The sequence below is a fragment of the Marmota monax genome, unplaced genomic scaffold (assembly GCF_021218885.2).
Source record: "Marmota monax isolate L192 unplaced genomic scaffold, Marmota_monax_Labrador192_F-V1.1 WCK01_AAM20220418_F8-fsc00134, whole genome shotgun sequence".
In the NCBI taxonomy this organism is placed as follows: Eukaryota; Metazoa; Chordata; class Mammalia; order Rodentia; family Sciuridae; genus Marmota; species Marmota monax.
The window spans coordinates 3422261-3445776 of NW_026692281.1; the positions used below are offsets into that span (position 1 = coordinate 3422261).

The following is a 23516-nucleotide window of genomic DNA, read 5'->3' on the forward strand; positions in this document are numbered from 1 at the left end:
AAGAGATAGTTTAGCTATATCTTGGCAAGCCTTTTCTTCACTCATTCTTTAGCCAGGCTGCAAACTTTCCAAATCTTTTTGTTGTTTCCCTTTGCTTTTTTATTGAAGTTAAAGCAGCCAGAAGCACCACACAGCCCCATCTATTTTGTTTAGAAATTTCTTTCACCAATTTATCATTTAGCCTTCTATGGATACAACTCAGCCAAGGTTTTTGCTACTTTCATAACAAGGATGGCCTTTTCTCCAATTTTCAATAGGACCCTCATTTCCATCTGAGACTAGTTCTCTAGTCTCCTTGTTTTTGAGCTCTCAGTAGAATCACCAGTAATGCTCTGCTTAAGCATTGTAGGATTTTCCAAGTCTGTCCCTCCAAACTGTTTGAACTTCTGCCTATCCTCCAGTTCCTAAGCCACTTCTACATTTTATGGTATTCATAATTAGCAACAGCCCCACTCCATGATATTTTCTTTCTTGGTTCCAATTGCTGTTGTCAATAACACAATGCCACAAAATGGGTAAATTTTACTAAGAGATTTATTTGGTATACTGGTGCTGAAGGTCCAAGTTTGAAGGGTCACATGTGTGATGAACTTTTTGCTGGCAGAGTCATAGAACACTGCAGGACATCAAATAGCAAGTGACAGGGAGGACACAGTTGTATGCTTTCTGTTCTCTCTTTCTCTTCTTATAAAGTTACTAGAATTCAATCATGGGGGCTCCAGCCTGATAGCCTTGTCTAATTCTAATAACCCTCCAAAGATCCCGCCTCTAAAACCCATGTCTTATAGTGATAATTGAATTTGAACACATGAAGCCTTTGAAGGACACATTCAAACTATATCCAAATTACAGCACTTATTTTGTGGCCTAACATGTGATCTATCATGGAGAATGTCTTATGTGCACATGGTAAGAATATGTATATTGTTGTTAGATGGAATGTTCTTTATATATCTGTTAGACCCACTTGCTCTAGACTGTGGTTCAAGTCCAGTGTTTCCTTATTAATTTTCTGTTTATTTACTTTTATTATTGAAGGGTAGTTTAGTTTTCTATTATTGTGTTGTAATCTCTCTCTTCATACCCTTTAGTATTTACTTTATATATCTAGGTGGTTCACTTTTAGATGCATACATATTTATAATTGTTATATTCTTTTGATGAATTGACTCTTTTATTAGTATCACTACCCCTGTTTTCTCATGGTTTCTATTTCCACAGGGGGGGAAAAAATATATATATATATATATATATATATATATATATAAATTTTTTTTTTTTAGTCTGTGGGTCTTTGAAAGTAAAGTGAGTCTCAAGGAAGCAACATACAGTTGGGTCTTTTAACATATAGACATACATATTATTTCACTCTATTTTAAATCAATTTACATGCAAGGTAATTATTGATGGGTAAGAACTTACTACTGTTATTTTGTAATTGTTTTCTGGTTGTTTTATAGACACTTCGTTTCTTTCAATCTTGCTGACTTTCTTTGTATTTTAATGGTGTTCATAGTGGTATGAGTTGAATATTTTCTTTCCTTTTTTCAGTACTGGGAGTTAAACCCATGATGTTGAATATGCTAGGCAAGTGCTCTATCACTTGGCTACATTGTTTGTTCTTCCTTTCCTTTCTTTTCTTTTTTTGTTTCAAAACTATTTTTTTTTAAATGTAGTAAATATTAGATTTTTAAATGTAGTAAATATTAGATAGCTATCCTTAGGCCTTTCTATTTCATTTTGAGACAGGGTCTCACTGAGTTACTCATTCTGGCCTTGAACTTGCAATCTCCTTCTTCAGCCAATGGAGTCCCTGGTATTACAGGCATGTGCTATCATTTCCAGCTACTATAGCTTTGTTTTGTGCATCTCTTATAGGTATTTTTTTGTTTGTTTTGGTTACCATGAGGTGTACACAGAACAATTTATACAGTCTATTTAAAACTGATAAACTAACTTGGATTACATTCAACTCTATACTTTTATCCCTCCATACATTGTATGTTTTTTTTTTGGGGGGGGGTTACTGGGGATTGAACTCAGGGGAACTCAACCACTTAGTCACATCCCCAGCCCTTTTTTGTATTTAGAGACAGGGTCTCACTGAGTTGCCTAGCACCTCACCGTTGCTGAGCTGGCTTTGAACTCATGATCCTCCTGCCTCAGTCTCCTGAGCTGCTGGGATTACAGGTCTGTGTCACCATGCCCAGCACATTGTATGTTTTTGATGCCAGAATTTGCATCATTATGTAAAATGTGTTTCTTGAAAATTTATTTCAGCTATCCCTATGAATACTTTTGTCTTCTAACCCTCATTTTTGGAAGAAAATTGCTTTATATGCCAACATTATAATTCTAGAATATTCTGAGCATGGGCTTATATTATATCAATGAGTTTCATTTTTTCCTAACTTTTATATTATTACTAAATGGCACTTTGGTTTTGTTTAAAGAACTCCCTTTAGCACTCCCCATTAGGCTGACCTAATAAACTCCCTTAGATTTTGTTTGGGAATTTAAAAAATATCTTCCTTACTTTGGAAAGACAAATTTTCTGGGTAAACTATTCCTTGTTGGCAGTTTCTTTTTTCCTTTAAGTGTTTTGAATAGATCATCTCATTCTCCTGTGGCCTAAAGAGTTTCTCTGAGAAATGTGCTGATAGTCATATTATAATTCCATTGTGTGTTATGTGTTTCTTATGTCTTGCTGCTATCAAATTTTTCTGTTATGTGTTCGTGAACGAAATTTGATTGGAGACCTCTGTGATTTCTATATCTGGATGCTGGGTTCTTCCTCCAAATTAAGGAAGTTTTTAGTTATTATGACTTTGAATATGCTTTCTTCCCATTCTTCTTTAATTCCTATTTTGTATAAGATATGTCTCTTGGCAGTGACCCATAATTTCTGCAGGGTTTCTTCACTCATTCTTATATTTTTTCTTTTTGACCTTCTTATTGGATAACTTCAAAGATCCTGTTTTTGAGCTCACTGATTCTTTTTTCAGCTTGATTTAAACTGATTTTGAAACTTTCCATTGCATTCATCAATTCAGTCATTAGATTCTTCATTTGGGAGACTTATTTTTGGATTTAAGATTTTTCTCCCATTTTTTTCAATCTTCTCATTTTGTTATTATATTGTTTTCCCACGTTTGTTGATTTTGTATCTGTATATTCTTTTTTTTTCTCTTGGTCCTGGGGATTGAACTCAGGGGTACTCAACCACTGAGCCACAACCCCAGCTCTATTTTGTATTTTATTTAGAGACAGCATTTCACTTCTTTTTCTCTTAGAACATACACTATGTCACACTGAATTATCTATATGAGCTAAGAGAAGCCGTACACAAGAAGCAGAAGAGAATATTGACCCCACATTCCCTGCACCTTACCTTCACTGCATTGGTATTAAGTGTTTCCTTCATGGTCACTAGAGAAGAATTGGTGGCAACTGTGCTCAATGAACATGAACTTTGATTTTTTCCCACTATACTACAAGCCTAGTATTCTGGTATATAATGCTGTTGATCCTCATTTTTTGTGGATTCCACATTTATAAATTCACATATTCACTAAAATTTATTAATCCTAAAATAATATTGAAATACTTCCATAATCATTTGTAGACATAGAAAAGGGTAATGGAAGATCTGTTGTACTACATGGTAACCAAAATTAATAATATTGTATAATATATTTCAAACTTGCTGAAAGTATGGATTTATGAAGTTTTTACCTTAAACTGATAAGTAGGTGAGGTGATGGATAAATAGATTGAATTAATATTTCTACACTGTATACATAGATCAAAAACATCATATTGTATCCCACAAATATACACAAAAATTAATACACAATTGTTATTTTTCAATGAAAATATATAAAATACAGTAAAACAATCTGAAATTGAAAATAGAACCATGTTACTAGATTAAGAGTAGAAGAATGGAAAAATAACTTATTAGAGAAACATAATAATTGTGTGGTTTATGGCATATGGAGAAATAAAATATATGGCAACAATTCCACAGAAGAATAGGAAAGATGGAAGTACACAGTTTTAAGTTTCTTGGATTGTGTATGAAATGGTATAATATATTTGAACATGAATTTAATAAGGATGGACACTGTGAACCATGTAACAATTACTAAAAAATAAAAGAGAAAGGCATAGATATTAAACCATAGAGGAAATAAAATGAAATACCAGAATTCATAGTATCTCAATTCATTCTGAGCTGCTATCATACAAGCCCTGAGACTTGGTAATTTTTTAAAAAATAAATGTATTACTCACATTTCTGAAAGCTGGAAAGCACCCAAACAAGGTTCTGGCATCTGGTGATTTCTTTCTCGCTGCATCTTCACATGGCAGAATGCGAAAAGACAAAAGGGTGTGAATACTTTGTCCTCATATGGCAGAAAAGCAGAGAGAGCAAATCCACTCTTGTAAGTTCTTTTCATAATGCATTATGTTATTTATGAGGTGAACAGTTCATGACCTTAACAACTTCCAAAAGGCCTCACTTTTTAACACTGTGGCACTAAGGATTAACTTTCCAACACATGAGTTTTGGAGGACACATTCAGAGCATAGCACATAGTAAGATATCATTGTATGTCAACTAAAACGGTCAGAATTAAATAGTCTGAAAGTAGCAAGTGTTGGTAAGGATATAGAATAAATGAAACTCTCATGTATTTCTGGGGAGAGGTTTGTGAAATGAAACAATCAATTTGGAGAACTTTTTGGCAGTAGTTGATTAAGTGAAAACACATTCTACCTTATGACCCAAATACTATATACCTAAGTATTTGCACAAGATAAATTAAAATATATGTACATACACAAAAAGATTTTTCATAAACATCATAGCAGTTTTATTGACAATATACACAAATTCAAAACAACTCAAATAACTATCAATGAGTAGATAAATTAAACATGTTATAAGTATACAATAAAATGCATTCATAAATGAAAAAGAATAACTTACTGATACATACAAAACATGGATAACCCAGAACATTATTCTGGGTGTGAATGAGTCCACTCAGAAGTACTGTATATATTGTATGATTCCATTTATATGAAGTTCTAGAAAAGGCAAGACTAATTTAAAGTTCCAGAAAAAAGATCCTTGGTTGCCTTCGGTCAGGAATAGGGCAAAGACTGAGTACAAAGTAACACAAACAATCTTTTTCCAAAAATGGAAAAGTGAGTTTGGAATCCCACTAATTTTCTATATTCTAGCACAGTTTATAAAAAAATGTAATTGTAATCAAAATTTGGTAAACTCACTCATTAAATTCTTTGTCATTTGGTTTATATTTTATCATTATAAATTGACAAATTATACTAATATATATAAAAGTATAAGAAGTGATGTTATGATTTATAAACACAGTGTGAAAACTAAATGAAATTACTTAATGTATACATTATCTTAAATACTTATCAGTTTTGTTGTGAGAGTGCATTGCAAAACTGCTAAGAAAGTAAATTTCATGTGCTCTTAGAAAGAAAAGAATGGACATTCATTTTTTTTGTTTATTCTATGTTCTTGTCACTTTACAGAGTTTCATTTGTTCTATATCCTGTCAAGACATGAGGGAGTTACTTCTATATACTTTTAGTGATTTTGAAATGTACATTATCATTTACTACATTTAGCATGCATTGTATCTCAAAGAAAAAAACCTTATTCTTCTGTTTTAATTGAGGTTTTGTACCTTTTGGACATCATCTCCCCATTTCCCCCATATCCAAAGACTCTAGTAACCACTATTCTATTTTCTGCCTCTTTGAGATAAATTGTTTTAGATTCCACCATGTAAGTGAGAAGATACAGTATTTGTCTTTCTGTACCTGGCTTATTTCACTTAACATAATGTCCTCTAGTTCCATACAGGTTGTTGCAAATGATGGAAATACCTTCTTTCAAAGGCTGTACAGAATTCCATCATGCATATATACCAGATTTTATTTATGTGTTCTTCTGTTGATGGATACTTAGCTTGATTCTATATATGAACTATTGTGAATAATGTTGCAATGAACATGGAAGTGGGACATACTGATTTCAATTCATTTGTATTTATACCCAGAAGTGGGAATGCTGGATCACATAGTTATTATATTAAGATCCCCCTTTTTTTGGCAAAATCTCAATACTATTTTCCTAAATGGGCATATTAATTTGCATTTCCACTAAGAGTGTACTAGAGTATCTTTTTTCCCATATATTTGCTAATGCTTGTTATCATTTGTCTTTTTCGAAGTAGCTAATCTGATAGGTATGAGACGATATCTCATTTTGATTTGATTTGCATTTCTCTAATGGTTACAGATGTTGAACATTTTAAGAAATGTCTACTGAGATAAATTTGTCCATTTTTAAAATTATTCTTGCTATGGAGTCGTTTGAATCCTTTTTTATTGGCTCCTTTTAGTTATATGTGGCGGTAGAGTCCATTTTGATATAATTATACAAGCATGGAATATATCTTATTCTAATTACAACCCAATTCTTGTGGATGTTCATGATTCTGGTGGGGGTTCTATTCCAAGTTTTCTAAGGAATTTCCATACTGCTATCCAGAATAGTTGTATCATTTTGTAAGAGTGTACCTTTTTCCCTGCATCCTCGCCAACATTAATTGTTCCTTGTATTCTTGATAATTGCCATTCTGATTGGAGTAAGATGGAATCTCAGTGTAGTTTTAATTTGTATTTTTCTAATTGCTAGAGATGTTAACATTTTTTTCCTATATTTGTTGAATAATCATATTTCTTCTTCTGTGAAGTGTCTGTTCAGTTGCTTTCTCACTTATTGATTGGGTCATTTTTTTTTGGTGTTAAATTTTTGGTCTCTTTATATATCCTGGAAGTTAATGCTTTATCTGAGGTGCAGGTGGAAAAGATTTTATCCTATTCTGTAGGCTCTCTCTTCATGTTTTTGATTGTTTCCTTTTCTGTGAAGAATATTTTTAGTTTGAATCCATCCCATTTGTATATTTCAAAACTGCTAAGAAAGTAAATTTCTTGTGCTTTAGGAGACTTGTTGATGAATTTGGTTCCTAAGCCAACAGGATAGGGATTTTGGCCTACTTTTTTTTTTTTTCTAGTAGGCACAGAGTCTCTGGTCTAATGCCTAGGTCCTTGATCCACTTTGAGTTGAGTTTTGTTTGGGGTGAGAGACAGGTGTTTAGTATCATTTTGCTACATATGGATTTCCAATTTTCCCATCACCATTTTTTGAAGAGGCTATCTTTTCTCCAATGTATGTTTATGGCACCTTTGTCTAGTATGAGATAACTGTATTTATGTCTCTGTGTCTTCTATTCTGTACCATTGGTTTTCATTCTATAATATTTTCTTCTAGGCATTTTATAGTTTTGCACTTTACATTTAGGTCTATTATGTATTTTGAGGTAATTTTTATAAACAGTGTAAGGTTTGCATTCATGTTTTTTTTTTTGCATGAAGATATCCAATTCTTCTAGCACCATTTATTGAATAGACTATATTTTAATCAGTTGACTGTATTTATATAGTCAATTTATGGGTTCTCCATTCTGTTCCATTGTTCTCCTTATTCATTCTTTTTTAATACTTATTTTATAGTTGTAGTTGGAAACAATACCTTTATTTTATTTATTTTTATGTGGTGCTGAGGATTGAACCCAGGGCCTCACATGTGCTAGGGGAGCGCTCTACCACTGAGCTGCAACCCCAGCCCATTATTCATTCTTTTAAAAAAATATTTTAAAAATATCTTTTAGTTGTTGATGGACTTTTATTTTATTTATTTATATGTGGTGCGGAGTATCGAACCCAGTGCCTCAAACATGCTAGGCAAGCGCTCCTCCATTGAGCTACAACCCCAGCCCATGTTCATTCTTTTGTCAATACAACATTACACTACTTTGATTACTGCAGCTCTATGATCTTGAAGGGAGGGAATTTCAATTATCCAATTTTATTCTATTTAAGTACTGAATTGGCTATTATGGGTCATTTGCCCTCCATATAAACTTCAGAATCAGTTTATTTATATCTATAAAATAACTTGTTATGATTTTTATTGGAATTGCATTGGATCTATGAAATGACATTTGTATATATGGGGTCCTGTAAGCCTCTTATATTTGATTTTACATTCCATTTTAAGTTTGGGAAATTTTCTAATATTATTTCATTGAAAAGAATGTGCATTCCTTTGGTTTGTATCACTGAGCCTTCATCTATGCCAATAAATCATAAATTTAGTCTTTTCAGGTTATCCTATATTCTTGGAAGTTTTATTCTGGTCTTTTAGCATCTTTTATCCATGGTCAACTTTTTTTTTTTCAAGATTGTATATTTTGTCTTCATTGTCTGAAACTCTGTCTTTCAAGGGGTCTAGTCTGTTGGTGATGCTTTCCATTGAGTTTTTAACTTGGTTTATCGATTACTTCTTTTCGAGGATTTCTGCTTGTTTTTTTTTTTCAAAATCTCTCTTCATTGAAGTAATCTTTCACTTCCTGTATTTCCTCTCCGATATCACTCTTTACATTATTCTTTACCTTGCTGATTAGTTTAAACTACTTCTCTGACATTTCCTCCATTTGTGGTGGTGATGGATTCTGTTATTGAAGTATATCTTGGTTTGTTTGAGGTGATTTGTTCCATTGTTTTTTTCTTTTTTGTGTGTGTGTGTCTACCTGTCTAACAGTATGGATCTAAGGCAGCAGAGTTTCTACCCTGTGGACTTATAGTGTCCCTGAAGGTTTCCAGTTCCTTACTTGCTGTGAAGCACCTATCTACTTTTTTGGGTTTCACACCACAGAGCAGCCAGGAAAGTCACCTGCTCTATTCCACAAACTTGAAACCACTCTCTATGAAATGACATTTGTACAATATTGTCTTAGTATCTATAAACATGGAATATCTCTTCATTTGTTTAGTTCTTTAACTTCTTTCATCTGTGTTTTGTACATTCCTCATATTTCATACATGTTTTGTTTGACATATACCTAAGAATTTCATTTCTTTTGTGTTAATATAAATAGTATATTGTGTTTTCTATTTCACATTCCATTTGTACTTGGCAAATAGGAAATCAATTGAATTTGATAGATTAATCTTGTTTCCTGAAATCTTGCTATACTTGCTTATAATTATTAATTTATTTAATAAAAATTATATCATTAAACCATATTAATAGTAAAAATTAACAGGTTTCATTGTGACATCTCCATGCAAACCTATAATATATATTTTGATTCTACCCATGCTCCTTACTGCCCACTCTTACCCTCCCTCCTCTTTGTCCCCTTCCCCTTTCCTAATAATCTGTATTCTATTTTCATACTGCACTTCTATTTTAAAATTTGAACTAATTAATTTTTAAAATTTTAATTGATTCCACATATGAAAGAAAACATGTGATAATTGTCTAATGGAGACTGGTTTATTTTGCTTAACATGATGATCTCCAATTCCATCGATTTCCCCACAAATTACATGATTTCATTCTTCTTTTTCCTGAATAATACTCCATTGTTTATATATACTGCATTTTCTCTATCCACTCATTTGTTGATGAGCATAAAGGTTGATTCAATAATTTGGTTATTGTGAACAGTATCATGATAAAAATAGATATGCAGTTATCTCTTTTTTTTTATTGGTTGTTCAAAACATTACACAGCTCATGACATATCATCTTCCATACATTTGATTCAAGTGGGTTATGAACTCCCATTTTTTACCCCAAATACAAGTTGCAGAATCACATCGGTTACACATCCACATTTTTACATAATACCATATTAGTGACTGTTGTATTCTGCTACCTTTCCTATCCCCTACTATCCCCCCTCCCCTTCCCTCTCATCTTCCCTCTCTACCCCATCTGCTGTTGTTTAATTCTCTCCCTTGTTTTTTTTTATCCCCTTTCCCCTCACAAACTCTTATATGTAATTTTGTGTAACAATGAGGGTCTCCTTCCATTTCCATAGTTTCCCTTCTCTCTCCCTTTCTCTCCCCCCACTCGTCTCTGTTTAATGTTAATCTTTTCCTCATGCTCTTCTTCCCTGTTCTGATCTTAGTTGCTCTCTTTATATCAAAGAAGACATTTGGCATTTGTTTTTTAAGGATTGGCTAGCTTCACTTAGCATAATCTGCTCTAATGCCATCCATTTCCCTGCAAAATCCATGATTTTGTCATTTTTTAGTGCTGCGTAATACTCCATTGTGTATAAATGCCACAGTTTTTTAATCCATTCATCTATCGAAGGGCATCTGGGTTGATTCCAAAGTCTAGCTATTGTGAATTGTGCTGCCATGATCATTGATGTGGCAGTATCCCTATAGTATGCTCTTTTAAGGTCCTCAGGGAATAGACCGAGAAGGGCGATAGCTGGGTCAAATGGTGGTTCCATTCCCAGCTTTCCTAGGAATCTCCATACTGCTTTCCATATTGGCCGCACCAGTTTGCAGTTCCACCAGCAATGTACAAGTGTACCCTTTTCCCCACATCCTCACCAGCACTTATTGTTGCTTGACTTCATAATGGCTGCCAATCTTACTGGAGTGAGATGGTATCTTAGGGTGGTTTTGATTTGCATTTCTCTGACTGCTAGAGATGGTGAGCATTTTTTCATGTACTTATTGATAGATTGTATGTCCTCCTCTGAGAAGTGTCTGTTCAGGTCCTTTGCCCATTTGTTGATAGGGTTGTTTGTTATCTTGTTGTTTAATTTTTTGAGTTCTTTGTATATTCTGGATATTAGGGCTCTATCTGAAGTGTGAGGAGTAAAGATTTGTTCCCAGGATGTAGGTTCCCTATTTACCTCTCTTATTGTTTCTCTTGCTGAGAAAAAACTTTTTAGTTTGAGTAAGTCCCATTTGTTGATTCTAGTTATTAACTTTTGTGCTATGGGCGTCCTATTAAGGAATTTGGAGCCCGACCCCACAATGTGTAGATTGAAGCCAACTTTTTCTTCTATCAGGTGCAGAGTCTCTGATTTGATATCTAGGTCCTTGATCCATTTTGAATTTACTTTTGTGCATGGCGAGAGAAAGGGGTTCAGCTTCATTTTGTTGCATATGGATTTCCAGTTTTCCCAGCACCATTTGTTGAAGATGCTATCCTTTCTCCATTGCATGCTTTTAGCGCCTTTATCAAATATAAGAAAGTTGTAATTTTGTGGATTGGTCTCTGTGTCCTCTATTCTATACCATTGATCCACCTGCCTGTTTTGGTACCAGTACCATGCTGTTTTTGTTACTATTGCTCTGTAGTATAGTTTGAAATCTGGTATTGCTATACCTCCCGATTCACACTTCCTGCTTAGAATTGCTTTTTCTATTCTGGGTCTTTTGTTTTTCCATATGAATTTCTCTAATGAACATAAATGCAAAAATTCTCAATAAAATCCTGGCGAATCGAATACAAAAGCATATCAAAAAAATTGTGCACCATGATCAAGTAGGATTCATCCCTGGGATGCAAGGTTGGTTCAATATACGGAAATCAATAAATATTATTCACCACATCAATAGACTTAAAGATAAGAACCATATGATCGTCTCGATAGATGCAGAAAAAGCATTCGACAAAGTACAGCATCCTTTTATGTTCAAAACACTAGAAAAACTGGGGATAACAGGAACTTACCTCAACATTGTAAAAGCTATATATGCTAAGCCTCAGGCTAGCATCATTCTAAATGGAGAAAAACTGAAGGCATTCCTGCTAAAATCTGGAACAAGACAGGGATGCCCTCTCTCACCACTTCTATTTAATTTAGTCCTTGAAATACTAGCCAGAGCAATTAGACAGACAAAAGAAATTAAAGGGATAAAAATAGGAAAAGAAGAACTTAAAATATCACTATTTGCGGACGATATGATCCTATACTTAGAAGACCCAAAAGGGTCTACAAAGAAACTACTAGAACTGATAAATGAATTCAGCAAAGTGGCAGGATATAAAATCAACACGCATAAATCAAAGGCATTCCTGTATATCAGTAACAAAACTTCTGAAATGGAAATGAGGAAAACCACCCCATTCACAATATCCTCAAAAAAAAAAAATACTTGGGAATCAACCTAACAAAAGAGGTGAAAGATTTATACAATGAAAACTACAGAACCCTAAAGAGAGAGATAGAAGAAGATCTTAGAAGATGGAAAAATGTACCCTGTTCATGGATAGGCAGAACCAACATCATCAAAATGGCGATATTACCCAAAGTTCTCTACAGGTTCAACGCAATGCCAATCAAAATCCCAACGGCATTTCTGGTAGAAATAGATAAAGCTATCAGTTATCTCTTTTTTATGCTGAATTTGATTCTTTTGGGTATATACTCAGGACTGGACATCTAACTATAGAAAATTGAAACTCGATCCCTGTCTCACACCCTATGCAAAAATCAAATTAAGATAGATTCAAGAACTTAATGGAAGACCTGAAACTTTGAAACTAACAGAGGAACACATAGAAATAACACTTCAACATATTTGCACAGGCAACAGTTTCCCAAATAGGATTCCGGTAGCTCACAAAATAATTGTAAGAATTGACAAATGGAATTACATCAAATTAAAATGATTCTGAACAGAAAACAACAGAGTGAAAAAACAGCCTACAGAATGGGAAAAAATCATCATTTTTCCAGCTATTCTGACAGAATATTAATGTATAGAACATATAAAGAGTGAAGCCTTATAGACTATTGGTGGAAATATAAATTATTTTAGCTACCATGGAAAACATTATGGAGTTTCCTCAAAAAACTAGAAAGAGAACTAACATATGATCCAGCTATGATTGCACTTTAATTCAAAGACATTTTTCTTGGTCCGTTCTTTCAAATTTTCTAAACAATCATTTCATTTGTGAAGACAGTTTTATTTCCTTCTTTCTATTATGTTTATTTTCTATTTCCAATTCATATCCTATTACTTTAGCTGTGACTTCCAGTATGACATTGCCAAGTAGTAGCAAAAGAGGTACTGCTTGCTTATTTTCATATCAGGAAATTTTCTAGTTTCTTACTATTACATATAATGTTAGAGGCTGGTTTAAGATATTATTTTAACACATTGAGGGATTTTACCTCTGTTCCTGGTTTTCTGAGAGGTTTTTATCATGAATGGATATTGGGTTTTGTGAAATTCTTTTTCTTCATCTACTGATATGGTCATGTAATACTTCTTGTTTAGCATGTTCATGTGATGGATTACATTAATGGTTTTTGAATGTTCAATGAGACTTATGTTAGGGATAAACACCACTTGATCATGTATAATTCATTTATATGCTTTTGCATTTTATTTTTAAAATATTCTGTGAGAATTTTTGCACCTGTTCATGAGCTATATTATTATTTTTCCTCCCTCATAATGTTCTTATCTAATTTAGTTATTATGGTAATAATGATTAGAAATTAGTCCCTCTTTTATATTTCAGGAAAAGGCTGTAGAGAATTCACATAATTTCTTTCTGAAATATTTGAGAGAATTTATAGTTAAGCTATATAATGTTGGTGCTTTCTGTTTTGAAAGATTAGTACTTGTGGATTGAAGTTTTAAAAATAGATTTAGGCCTATCAGAATGTCTATTTCTTCAATGTTAATTATTGCAGTTTATGTTTTCTAAGAAATTGGTCCTTTTAATCTAGAATATTGAATAGGTGTTCATAGATTTACTTGTAGTAAACTTTATTATCCCACTGACATATAAGTGATCATCAATGATATCTTTTCTTGAATTTCAAATATTGATAATTTGTATTTTACCTCTTTTTATTAGCCTTTATAGATTCATTAATCTTTACAAAGAACCAGCTATTGATTTTTGCTTTTTCTCTATTGGTTTCCTATGTCCCATTTTATTGATTTCTGCTCTAATATTTATTATATATTTTCTTCTCTTTAGATTTTTTAAACTTCTTTTACTGTACAGATAATATATAACAATATTTCATATACATACGTATGGTTAAAAGATTATTACAGTCAGGATAATTAACATATCCATCATCTTATAGTAGTTACTTTTTGGAGGGTAAGAACACTTCACATCTACTTTCTAGGTAAATCTATAGTATATAATACAATATTATTATGTTGTACAATCAATATCTAGATTATGCATACTGCATAACTGAAACTTTATATTTTATAACTTAAATTTCCATGCTCTGGTAACAAATATCTTATTCTGTTTCAATGCATATGACTATTTTTTTTCTTTTAGATTCACAAATGAGAGAGATCACAGCAGTTTTCTTTCTGAATCTGGCTTATTTCACTTAACATGATGTTTTCATGGTTGATCCATGTACTTAAAAATGCCAGAAGTATCCTCACATCCTTGCCAACACTTATTGTTGTTTGTATTCTTAATAGCTGCCATTCTGACTGGAGTGAGATGAAATCTTAGAGTAGTTTTGATTTGCATTTCTCTAATTGCTAGCTACACTCATACATCACTGGTGGGACTGCAAATTGGTGCAGCCAACATGGAAAGCAGTATGGAAATTTCTTGGAAAATTGGGAATGGAACTACCATTTGACCCAGCTATTCCACTCCTCAGTCTATATCCAAAGGACTTAAAAATAGCATACTACAGGGACATAGCCACATCAATGCTTATAGCAGCACAATTCACAATAGCTAAACTGTGGAACCAACCTATATGCCGCTCAGAGGATGGATTAAAAAATGTGGCATATATACACAATGGAATATTACTGAACAATAAAAGAGAACAAAATCATGGCATTTGCAGGTAAATGGATGAAGCTTGAGAATATAATGCTAAGTGAAATTAGCCAATCCCCCCAAATAAAACAAATGTCAAATGATTTCTCTTGACTTAAGGATGCTGATCCATAATATGCTGGGGGGGGGGGGAATGGAAGGATTAAATGAACTCTAGATAGGGCAAAGGGGAAAAATGGAGGGAAGGGAAAGGAGGGGTCATAGGGGTAGGAAAGATGGTGGAATGTGATGACCATCATTACTCGGTATATGTATGAAGACACAAAGGATGTGACTTTACTTTGTGTACAACCAGAGATATGAAAAATTGTGCTCTATATGTGTAATATGAATTGGAATGCATTCTGTTGTCATATATAACAAATCAAAAATTAAAAAATGGAAAAAAATGGCAGAATTATCGTTTAAGGGTGAATATATATCTATATGTATCTGTATCTAAATATATATGCATATATATTTGTATATAGTGATATATTTTTATATACAATGATATAGTTCATATATGATGATCTTATATATGTACATATTCTATGCATATGTGCATATACTTACATATATACATTTATTGTCTATGAAATATACACATATACATTTTTCTTGATGGATATTTAGAATATTTCCACATCTTGGAATGGTGAATAGTAGTGCAATAAAGAGAAGGATACAAATATCTCCTTGAAAGAAACCTCACTTAAATTCTTTTTTAATATCTAGAAGTGGTATTTCTAAATCATATGTTATTTATAGCTTTAATTTTGGGGGGAACCTTCACACTGTTACCTACAGTGGCTGTGCCATTTTACAATTGAAATAATTATGTATAAGGGCTCATAATCTCTACATTATTGTCAAAACTTATCATGTATTTTAAATAAAAGTCACCCAAAATAATGTGAGGTGGAATTTCATTGTTTTGATTTGCAATTGTCTGATACTTAGTAATGTTGAACATCTTTTCATGTACCTGTTGGTCATATGTATGTGTTCATTAGAGAAATGTCTATTCACATACTTTGTACATTTTAAAATCAGGTTGTTTTATTCTGTTAATATTATTTTTATTTGTTTTGGAGGTGCTGGGAATCAAACCTAGGGCCTCTAACATCTTAGGTAAGCACTCTAATATAGTTTTATCTTCAGCCACCTATTTGTTTTATTCTGTGGCATTGTAGAAGTTCCTTATATATTTTTAATATTAACCTTTTACACGCATTTGGTTTACAAATACATTCTCTCACTTCACAGACTGCCATCCATTTTGTTGACTGTTCTCTTTGCTGTGCAGTTTTATGTAATCCCATTTGCCTATTTTGGCTTTTGCCAGGATTTTGATGTCATATATGAGAAATCATTACCATGACATTCCATTGGTTTATATGCCCTTATTTTTGTCAGTGCAGAGCTCTGGGCCTCAGCATTCAAGTAGGACACCAGCGTTTGAGTTGGACCCAAAGCCAGAAGTTCAAGCCAGAAGTTCTAGTCCAAGCAAGGATCAAGAGCACCTCAGCAGAATCACCTATCAACACATCTGCAGATCGCCAAGACTTCGCCCCACTCCCACTCAGGTCACTCAGCTACTACCTACTCACAGCACAACACCATCACCCAGCTCCCCCAAACTCACCAGACACCCCAGCACTGAAAGCAGACTGCCTCCATCTTACCTCAACATTCTCGCCATATTAGGTGGGGGCAGCTCCCTGATTGGATCTCCAGCGGCTAGGTAACAGCTTTCAACCTCCCGCCCTCCCTAGCGGTGGTAATCCAACACAGTAGCTGCCCAACACAGGTGTGCAGTGTGACCAGGGAGCCACCCATGGAAGCCCCGGTGTGAGGGTGTGAGAGCTTCCTCAATTGGGAACTGCTAAGGGAGAGGGAGACAGGGCTAAAGTTTGGAGCCTAACAGAGAAACCAGGAACTGGGAAATCTCCATGCAAGATAGGGAGAGAGTACCAAGTACTCAAATCATATGAGCGGTCTCAAATAGAGACCCATGAGGTGCACTCTTCCTGCAGGGACTAGTGGGAGCCACTCCCTGATTTCAGGCAACCTGCACCAGGACCAGACTTTCCACTCTGGTTACCTCCACCATCCTGAGGGCAGGGACACCAGCTTACAACAGACAACCCCACCTACTGGATAAGAAGAAAAGCAGGAAAGATATGGATTTCTCAAACTAGCAACAACACTGTTTTCTTCCTTCGGTTTTCTTTTTTTTTTTTCTTTCCCTCTCTTTTTTTCCTCTCCTACCCCTCTATCCTCCTGCCCTCACATCCCCAACATATGTGAAACCAAGAACTTTGCATGAAATAGTACTTTGAGGACTGAGCCATCTGAATAATATAATATTGAGATGTTGTATATGCCCCCCCTTTTTCTTTTCTTTTCCTTTTTCTTCTTTCATTTTTTTCTTTCCCCCTCCAAATTTTACTATTCTAACATTTGTATTTTTCTAAATACATATGTATGTTTGCTTTATGTACTCTACTGTTTTCCCACATACTTCCCTACTCTAAATTACTTCAGGTCTATTCTCTTGCTACTAACCCTCTTCATTTGATTTCTCTTTCACACTTCCTAAGATATATTAACTCTATATCCTTACATCCTATCTCCTCAGAATATTGTCTTATACCCCACCCACAGTTCATTGTCCACTGTCAGAAACTGTAAACCTTTATATAAACTACTGATTACATTTTAGATAATAATTAATCCAACATTTCTGTACATTGAGACTAAACTGTAAACATCTTAATAACAACAAATTGTTCATAAGTTGTATATTGTTGATATTGGGATCTGTTAACATTGTCCTTCCCCACAAAGGAGAGGTCTTGGAACCCTACAAGAGCACTACAAACCTATAGGGTAAAAACAGTAACAATCTAGACCCACAGAAATGGGAAGGAAGACACACGAGCAACATGAAAAGACAAGGGAAGAAAGTACCCCAAACAAGTAGAGACACCACATCATTAGAATAATTGGCAGCCACAGCAGAAGAAATGACAGAGAAGGAGTTCAGGATGTACATGGTTAAAATGTTCTCTGAACACAAGGAAGATATAAGAAAGCAAATACAGGCAGTGAAAGATCACTTCGAAAAAGAGCTACATACATAAATACAGGAAGCAAAAGATCACCCAAACAGGGAGATAGAGGTCCTAAAAAAACCCAAAAAAACAGAAATTCTTGAAATGAAGAAACAATAAACCAATTAAAAATGTGGCATTTATACACAATGGAGTATTACTCTGCACTAAAAAATGACAAAATCATGGAATTTGCAGGGAAATGGATGGCATTAGAGCAGATTATGCTAAGTGAAGCTAGCCAATCCCTAAAAAACAAATGCCAAATGTCTTCTTTGATATAAGGAGAGTAACTAATAACAGAGTAGGGAGGAAGAGCATGAGAAGAAGATTAACATTAAACAGGGATGAGAGGTGGGAGGGAAAGGGAGAGAGAAGGGAAATTGCATGGAAATGGAAGGAGACCCTCAGGGTTATACAAAATTACATACAAGAGGAAGTGAGGGGAAAGGAAAAAAAACAAGGGGGAGAAATGAATTATAGTAGATGGGGTAGAGAGAGAAGAGGGGAGGGGAGGGGAGGGGAGGGGAGGGGGTATAGTAGAGGATAGGAAAGGCAGCAGAATACAACAGACACTAGTATGGCAATATGTAAATCAGTGGATGTGTAACCGATGTGATTCTGCAATCTGTATATGGGGTAAAAATGGGAGTTCATAACCCGCTTGAATCAAAGTGTGAAATATGATATGTCAAGAACTATGTAATGTTTTGAACAACCAACAATAAAAATTAAAAAAAATCATTTTCTGACATTTTAGAGTTTTTAAAAATCCAAAAGAAAAAAAATTGACAAAACAAAAAGTTGGTTCTTTGAAAATATAAATAAAATCGACAGGACCTTAGCTACACTAATGAGGAGAAGGAAAAAGAAAACTCAAATTATCAGCATACATGATGAAAAAGGTCATAACAGACATTACAGAAATACACAGGATAATTAGAAATTATTTTGAAAACTTATACTCCAATAAAATAGAAGATATTGAAGGTATCGATAAACTTCTTAAGTCATACAATTTTCCCAGATTGAATCAGGAAGATATACACAATTTAAACAGACTAGTATCGAGTGATGAAATAGAAGATGCCATCAGAAACCTATCAACCAAGAAAAGTCCAGGACCAGATGGATTCACAACTGAGTTCTAGAAGACCTTTAAAGAAGAGCTAATGCAAATACTCTTCAATTTATTTCAGGAAATAGAAAAAGAGGCAGCACTTCCAAACTAATTCTATGAGGTCAATATCACCCTGATTTCAAAACCAGGCAAAGACACATCAAAGAAAGAAAACTTTAGACCAATATCTCTAATGAACATAGATGCAAAAATTCTCAATAAAATTCTGGCAAATTGAATACAAAAATATATCAAAAAGATTATGCACCACGATCAAGTGGGATTCATCCCAGGGATGCAAGGTTGGTTCAACATACAGAAATCAATAAATGTAATTCATCACATCAATAGACTCAAAGATAAGAATCAAATGATCATCTCAATAGATGTAGAAAAAGCATTTGACATAATACAGCACCCCTTCATGTTCAAAACACTAGAAAAACTAGGGATAACCGGAACATATCTCAACATCGTAAAGGCTATCTATGCTAAGTCCAAGGCCAACACCATTCTAAATGGAGAAAAATTGAAGGCATTCCCTCTAAAAACTGGAACAAGACTGGGATGCCCTGTTTCACCACTTTATTCAACATAGTTCTTGAAACAGTGGCCAGAGCAATGATACAGGCAAAAGAAATTAAAGGGATTCGTATAGGAAAAGAAGAACTTAAATTAGCACTATTTGCTGATGATATGATTCTATACCTAGAAGACCCACAAAGCTCCACCAGAAAACTTCTAGAACTAGTAAATGAATTCAGGAAAGTAGCAGGATACAAAATCAACACCCATAAATCAAAGGCATTTCTGTATATCAGTGACAAATCCTCAAAAAGGGAAACAGAAAAACTACCCCATTTACAATAGCCCACCCCCCCAAAAAAAAAAAACTTGGGAATCAACTTAATGAAATAGGTGAAAGATCTATACAATGAAAACTATAGAACCCTAAAGAAAGAAATCAAAGAAGAACTTAGAAGATGGAAAGATCTACCTTGCTCTTGAAGAGGCAGAATTAATATTGTCAAAATGACCATATGACCAAAAGCACTATACAGATTTAATGCAGTTCTGATCAAAATCCCAATGGAATTACTCATATAAATAGAAAAGGGAATTATGAAATTCATCTGGAAAAATAAAGAGACCCAGACTAGCTAAAGCAATCCTTAGCAGGAAGAGTGAAGCAGGTGGCATCCCTATACCAGACCGTAAACTACACTACAGAGCAGTAGTAACAAAAACAGCATGGAATTGGCACTAAAACAGACTTGTAGACCAATGGTACAGAATAGAGGACACAGAGACTAACCCACAAAATTACAATTATCTTATATTAGATAAAGGCGCCAAAAACATGCATTGGAGAAAAGATAGCCTCTTCAACAAATAGTGCTGGGAAAACTGGAAATCCATATGCAACAAAATGAAATTAAACTATCTCTCACCATGTGCAGAACTCAACACAAAGTGAATTAAGGACCTAGGAATTAAACCAGAGACACTGCATCTAATAGAAAAAAAAAGTAGGTCCTAATCTTCATCAGGTAGGATTAGGACCCAACTTCCTTAATAAGACTCCTATAGCACAAGAATTAAAAACAAGAATCAATAAATGGGATGGCCTCAAACTTAAAAGTTTCTTCTCAGCCAAAGAAACAATCTGTGAGGTGAATAGAAAGCCTACATCTTGGTAGCAAATTTTTACCCCTCACACATCAGATAGAGCACTAATCTCTAGGGTATATAAACGACTCAAAAAGCTAAGCACCAAAAACAAACAAAAAACCAAATAATCCAATCAATAAATGGGCCAAGGACATGAACAGACACTTCTCAAAAGGGGATATACAACCAATTAACAAGTATATGAAAAATGTTCATCATATCTCACAATTAGAGAAATGCAAATCAAAATCACTCTAAGATATCATCTCACTCCAGTCAGGATGACAGCTATTATGAAGACAAACAACAATAAGTGTTGGCGAGGATGTGGGGAAAAAGGGCACACTCATACATCACTGATGGGACTGCAAATTGGTGCAGCCAATATGGAAAGCAGCATGGAGATTCCTTGGAAAACTGGGAATGGAACCACCATTTGACCCAGCTATCCCACTCTTTGGTCTATACTCAGAGGACTTAAAAACAGCATACTACAGGGACACAGCCACATCAATGTTTATAGCAGCACAATTCACAATAGCTAAACTGTGGAACCAACCTAGATGCCCTTCAGTAGATGAATGGATTAAAAAAAATGTGGCATATATACACAACGGAATATTACTCAGCAATAAAAGAGAACAAAATCATGGCATTTGCAGGTAAATGGCTGGTGTTTGAGAAAATAATGCTAATTGAAGTTAGCTAATCCCCAAAAGACAAATGCCAAATGTTTTTTCTGATATAAGGTGACTGACCCATAATGGGGTAGGGAGAAGCAGCATGGGAGAAATAGACAAACTCTAGATAGGGCAGAGAGGTGGGAGGGGAAGGGAGGTGGCAGGGGGTTAGCAATGATAGTGGAATGTGATTAACAACATTATCTAAAGTACATGTGTGAAAACATGAACTGTGGTCAACATACTGAATATAGAAATAGAGATATGAAAAATTGTGCTCTATATGTGTAATAAGAATTGTAATGTATTCTACTATCATGTATTTAAAAATTAAATCAATTAAATATTTAAAAAATTTAAAAAATTATCATCAGTCTATTAAATTTTTTTCTCTTTCTTTTGCTCCTGGTATTACCATTGAGCATATGTTACACATTTTGTAGTAGTTCCACAGTTACTAATATTCTGTTCTCTGTGTGTGTGTACTTTGTCTTTTTTCTCTTTTCATTTCAGTTTTTAAAGTTCTGTCTTCAAGCACAGAAATTCTTTTCTCAGGTATACCAAATCTACTAATGTGATCATCAGAGGCATTTTTGTTTATTCTTTATCCTTAGCACTTCTTTTGGATTCCTTCTTAGTTATCACTCCTCCGTTTCCATTAACCATCTATTCTTGCATGTTGATTACCTTTTTTCCCCAGTATAGCTTTTAGCATAGTCATCAAAATTATTTTAAATTCATGATGTGATAATCCTGACATCCCTGCCATATCTGGGCCTTTTTCTGATACTTATTCGTCTCTTCAAATTATCCATTCTTTTAATATACCTTGTATTTTTTAATTGAAAGTGAGACAAGATATGCTGGGTAAAAGGAACTGTGGAAAATGTACCTCTAGTGATGTAATATAAGGTGTGGAGGAAGAGTAGCATTTTGTAGTCCTATGATTAGATGCCAGTGTTTTAGTGAGCCTGTGTCCATGGGCTAATGATTTCACAAGTGCTGTTCACATTTTTCTCTTTTATTACCCTCTTAGAATTCTGAGACAGTTGGTGAAGGGCTACAGTTGAGTATTTCTCTTTTCCCACATGGAAGGGTATATCTGGATGGAAATGGATATTTCAGTTTTCCAGGTAGGTTAGGTTTTCATAAAACCCCAGTACTACCCCCCATGGTAAACTAGTTTCTCTTTATGGCATGCCTTGCTAAGAACAGAATTCTCTGGAAAACTTCAAGATGGCTACTTTTCCCTTTCCCCTGCCAGACATTCAAGGGGAGTTCTGGAGTCTGATTATGGTTTGAGTTTGTCCCCCAAGGGTTGGGTGGTGGTGTGTAATCTTTTAAGAGGTGCAATCTAGTGGGAAGTCAGTTCAATTGGGGATATGCCTTCTGAAAGAATTATGGAGCCCTGGTCCCTCTTTGGCTTCCTTTCTGGTAATGTGATCTCTGACTACCACATAAACTTTCACCATTATCAAGATATCCACTATGGGTTCTTCACCAGAGTTGATGTAAGTACCATGCATTTGAACGTCCAGAACTGTGTGCTAGACAAACCTCTTTTCTTTATAATTATCCTGCCACAGACATTTCATTATAGTAACAAAAGTGCAGCAATATGGGGAGTTTTCTCCCACCTTCACTGTGAGAGCCTGGTAGAACTCCTAGAAGCAAATCATACAAAAGTATAAGAGGCCTATTGGAAATGGGCTACCTGTGGTTTTTATCTTTCAAAGTTGCCTACACTGAGCCTCCAGCAATTTACAAATTATACTTCTGGTATTCCTACCTTGGTATTTATTCCTGTGTATGTGACTTTAAGGTCGAGTAAGCTGTGATTCTGTGTATCTGCCTGTCTCTCCAATTTTGGGGGCAGAAGCATACTTGGGATTTCATTTCATTGATGAATCTAAGAGGAGCTTTTGATTTTTCAAATTTTTTCAGCTTTTTATTATTAGGACCAAATGAAGACTTCTGAGCTCACTACACACTTGACTGGAAATCAGAAGTTTTCATGGGAAATTTTTTTTTAATATTTATTTTTTAGTTTTCGGTGGACACAACATCTTTATTTTATTTTTATGTGGTGCTGAAGGATGGAACCCAGCGCCCTGCACATGCTAGGCAAGCACACTACCGCTTGAGCCACATCCCCAGCCCCA

At 34.5% G+C, this 23516-nt stretch overlaps 1 protein-coding gene across 14 annotated transcripts in view; it reads right to left on the reverse strand.

Annotated features, from left to right (window-relative positions):
* Zc3h12b (zinc finger CCCH-type containing 12B) overlaps positions 1 to 23516 on the reverse strand; it is a 270812-nt gene that overhangs the window by 81092 nt on the left and 166204 nt on the right. For all 14 annotated transcript variants that reach the window (XM_058578244.1, XM_046440400.2, XM_046440401.2 and 11 more), the window contains one exon: positions 4297 to 4361. The gene's annotated coding sequence lies outside the window, so the exon portion shown is untranslated. The remainder of the gene's footprint in view (positions 1 to 4296; positions 4362 to 23516) is intronic.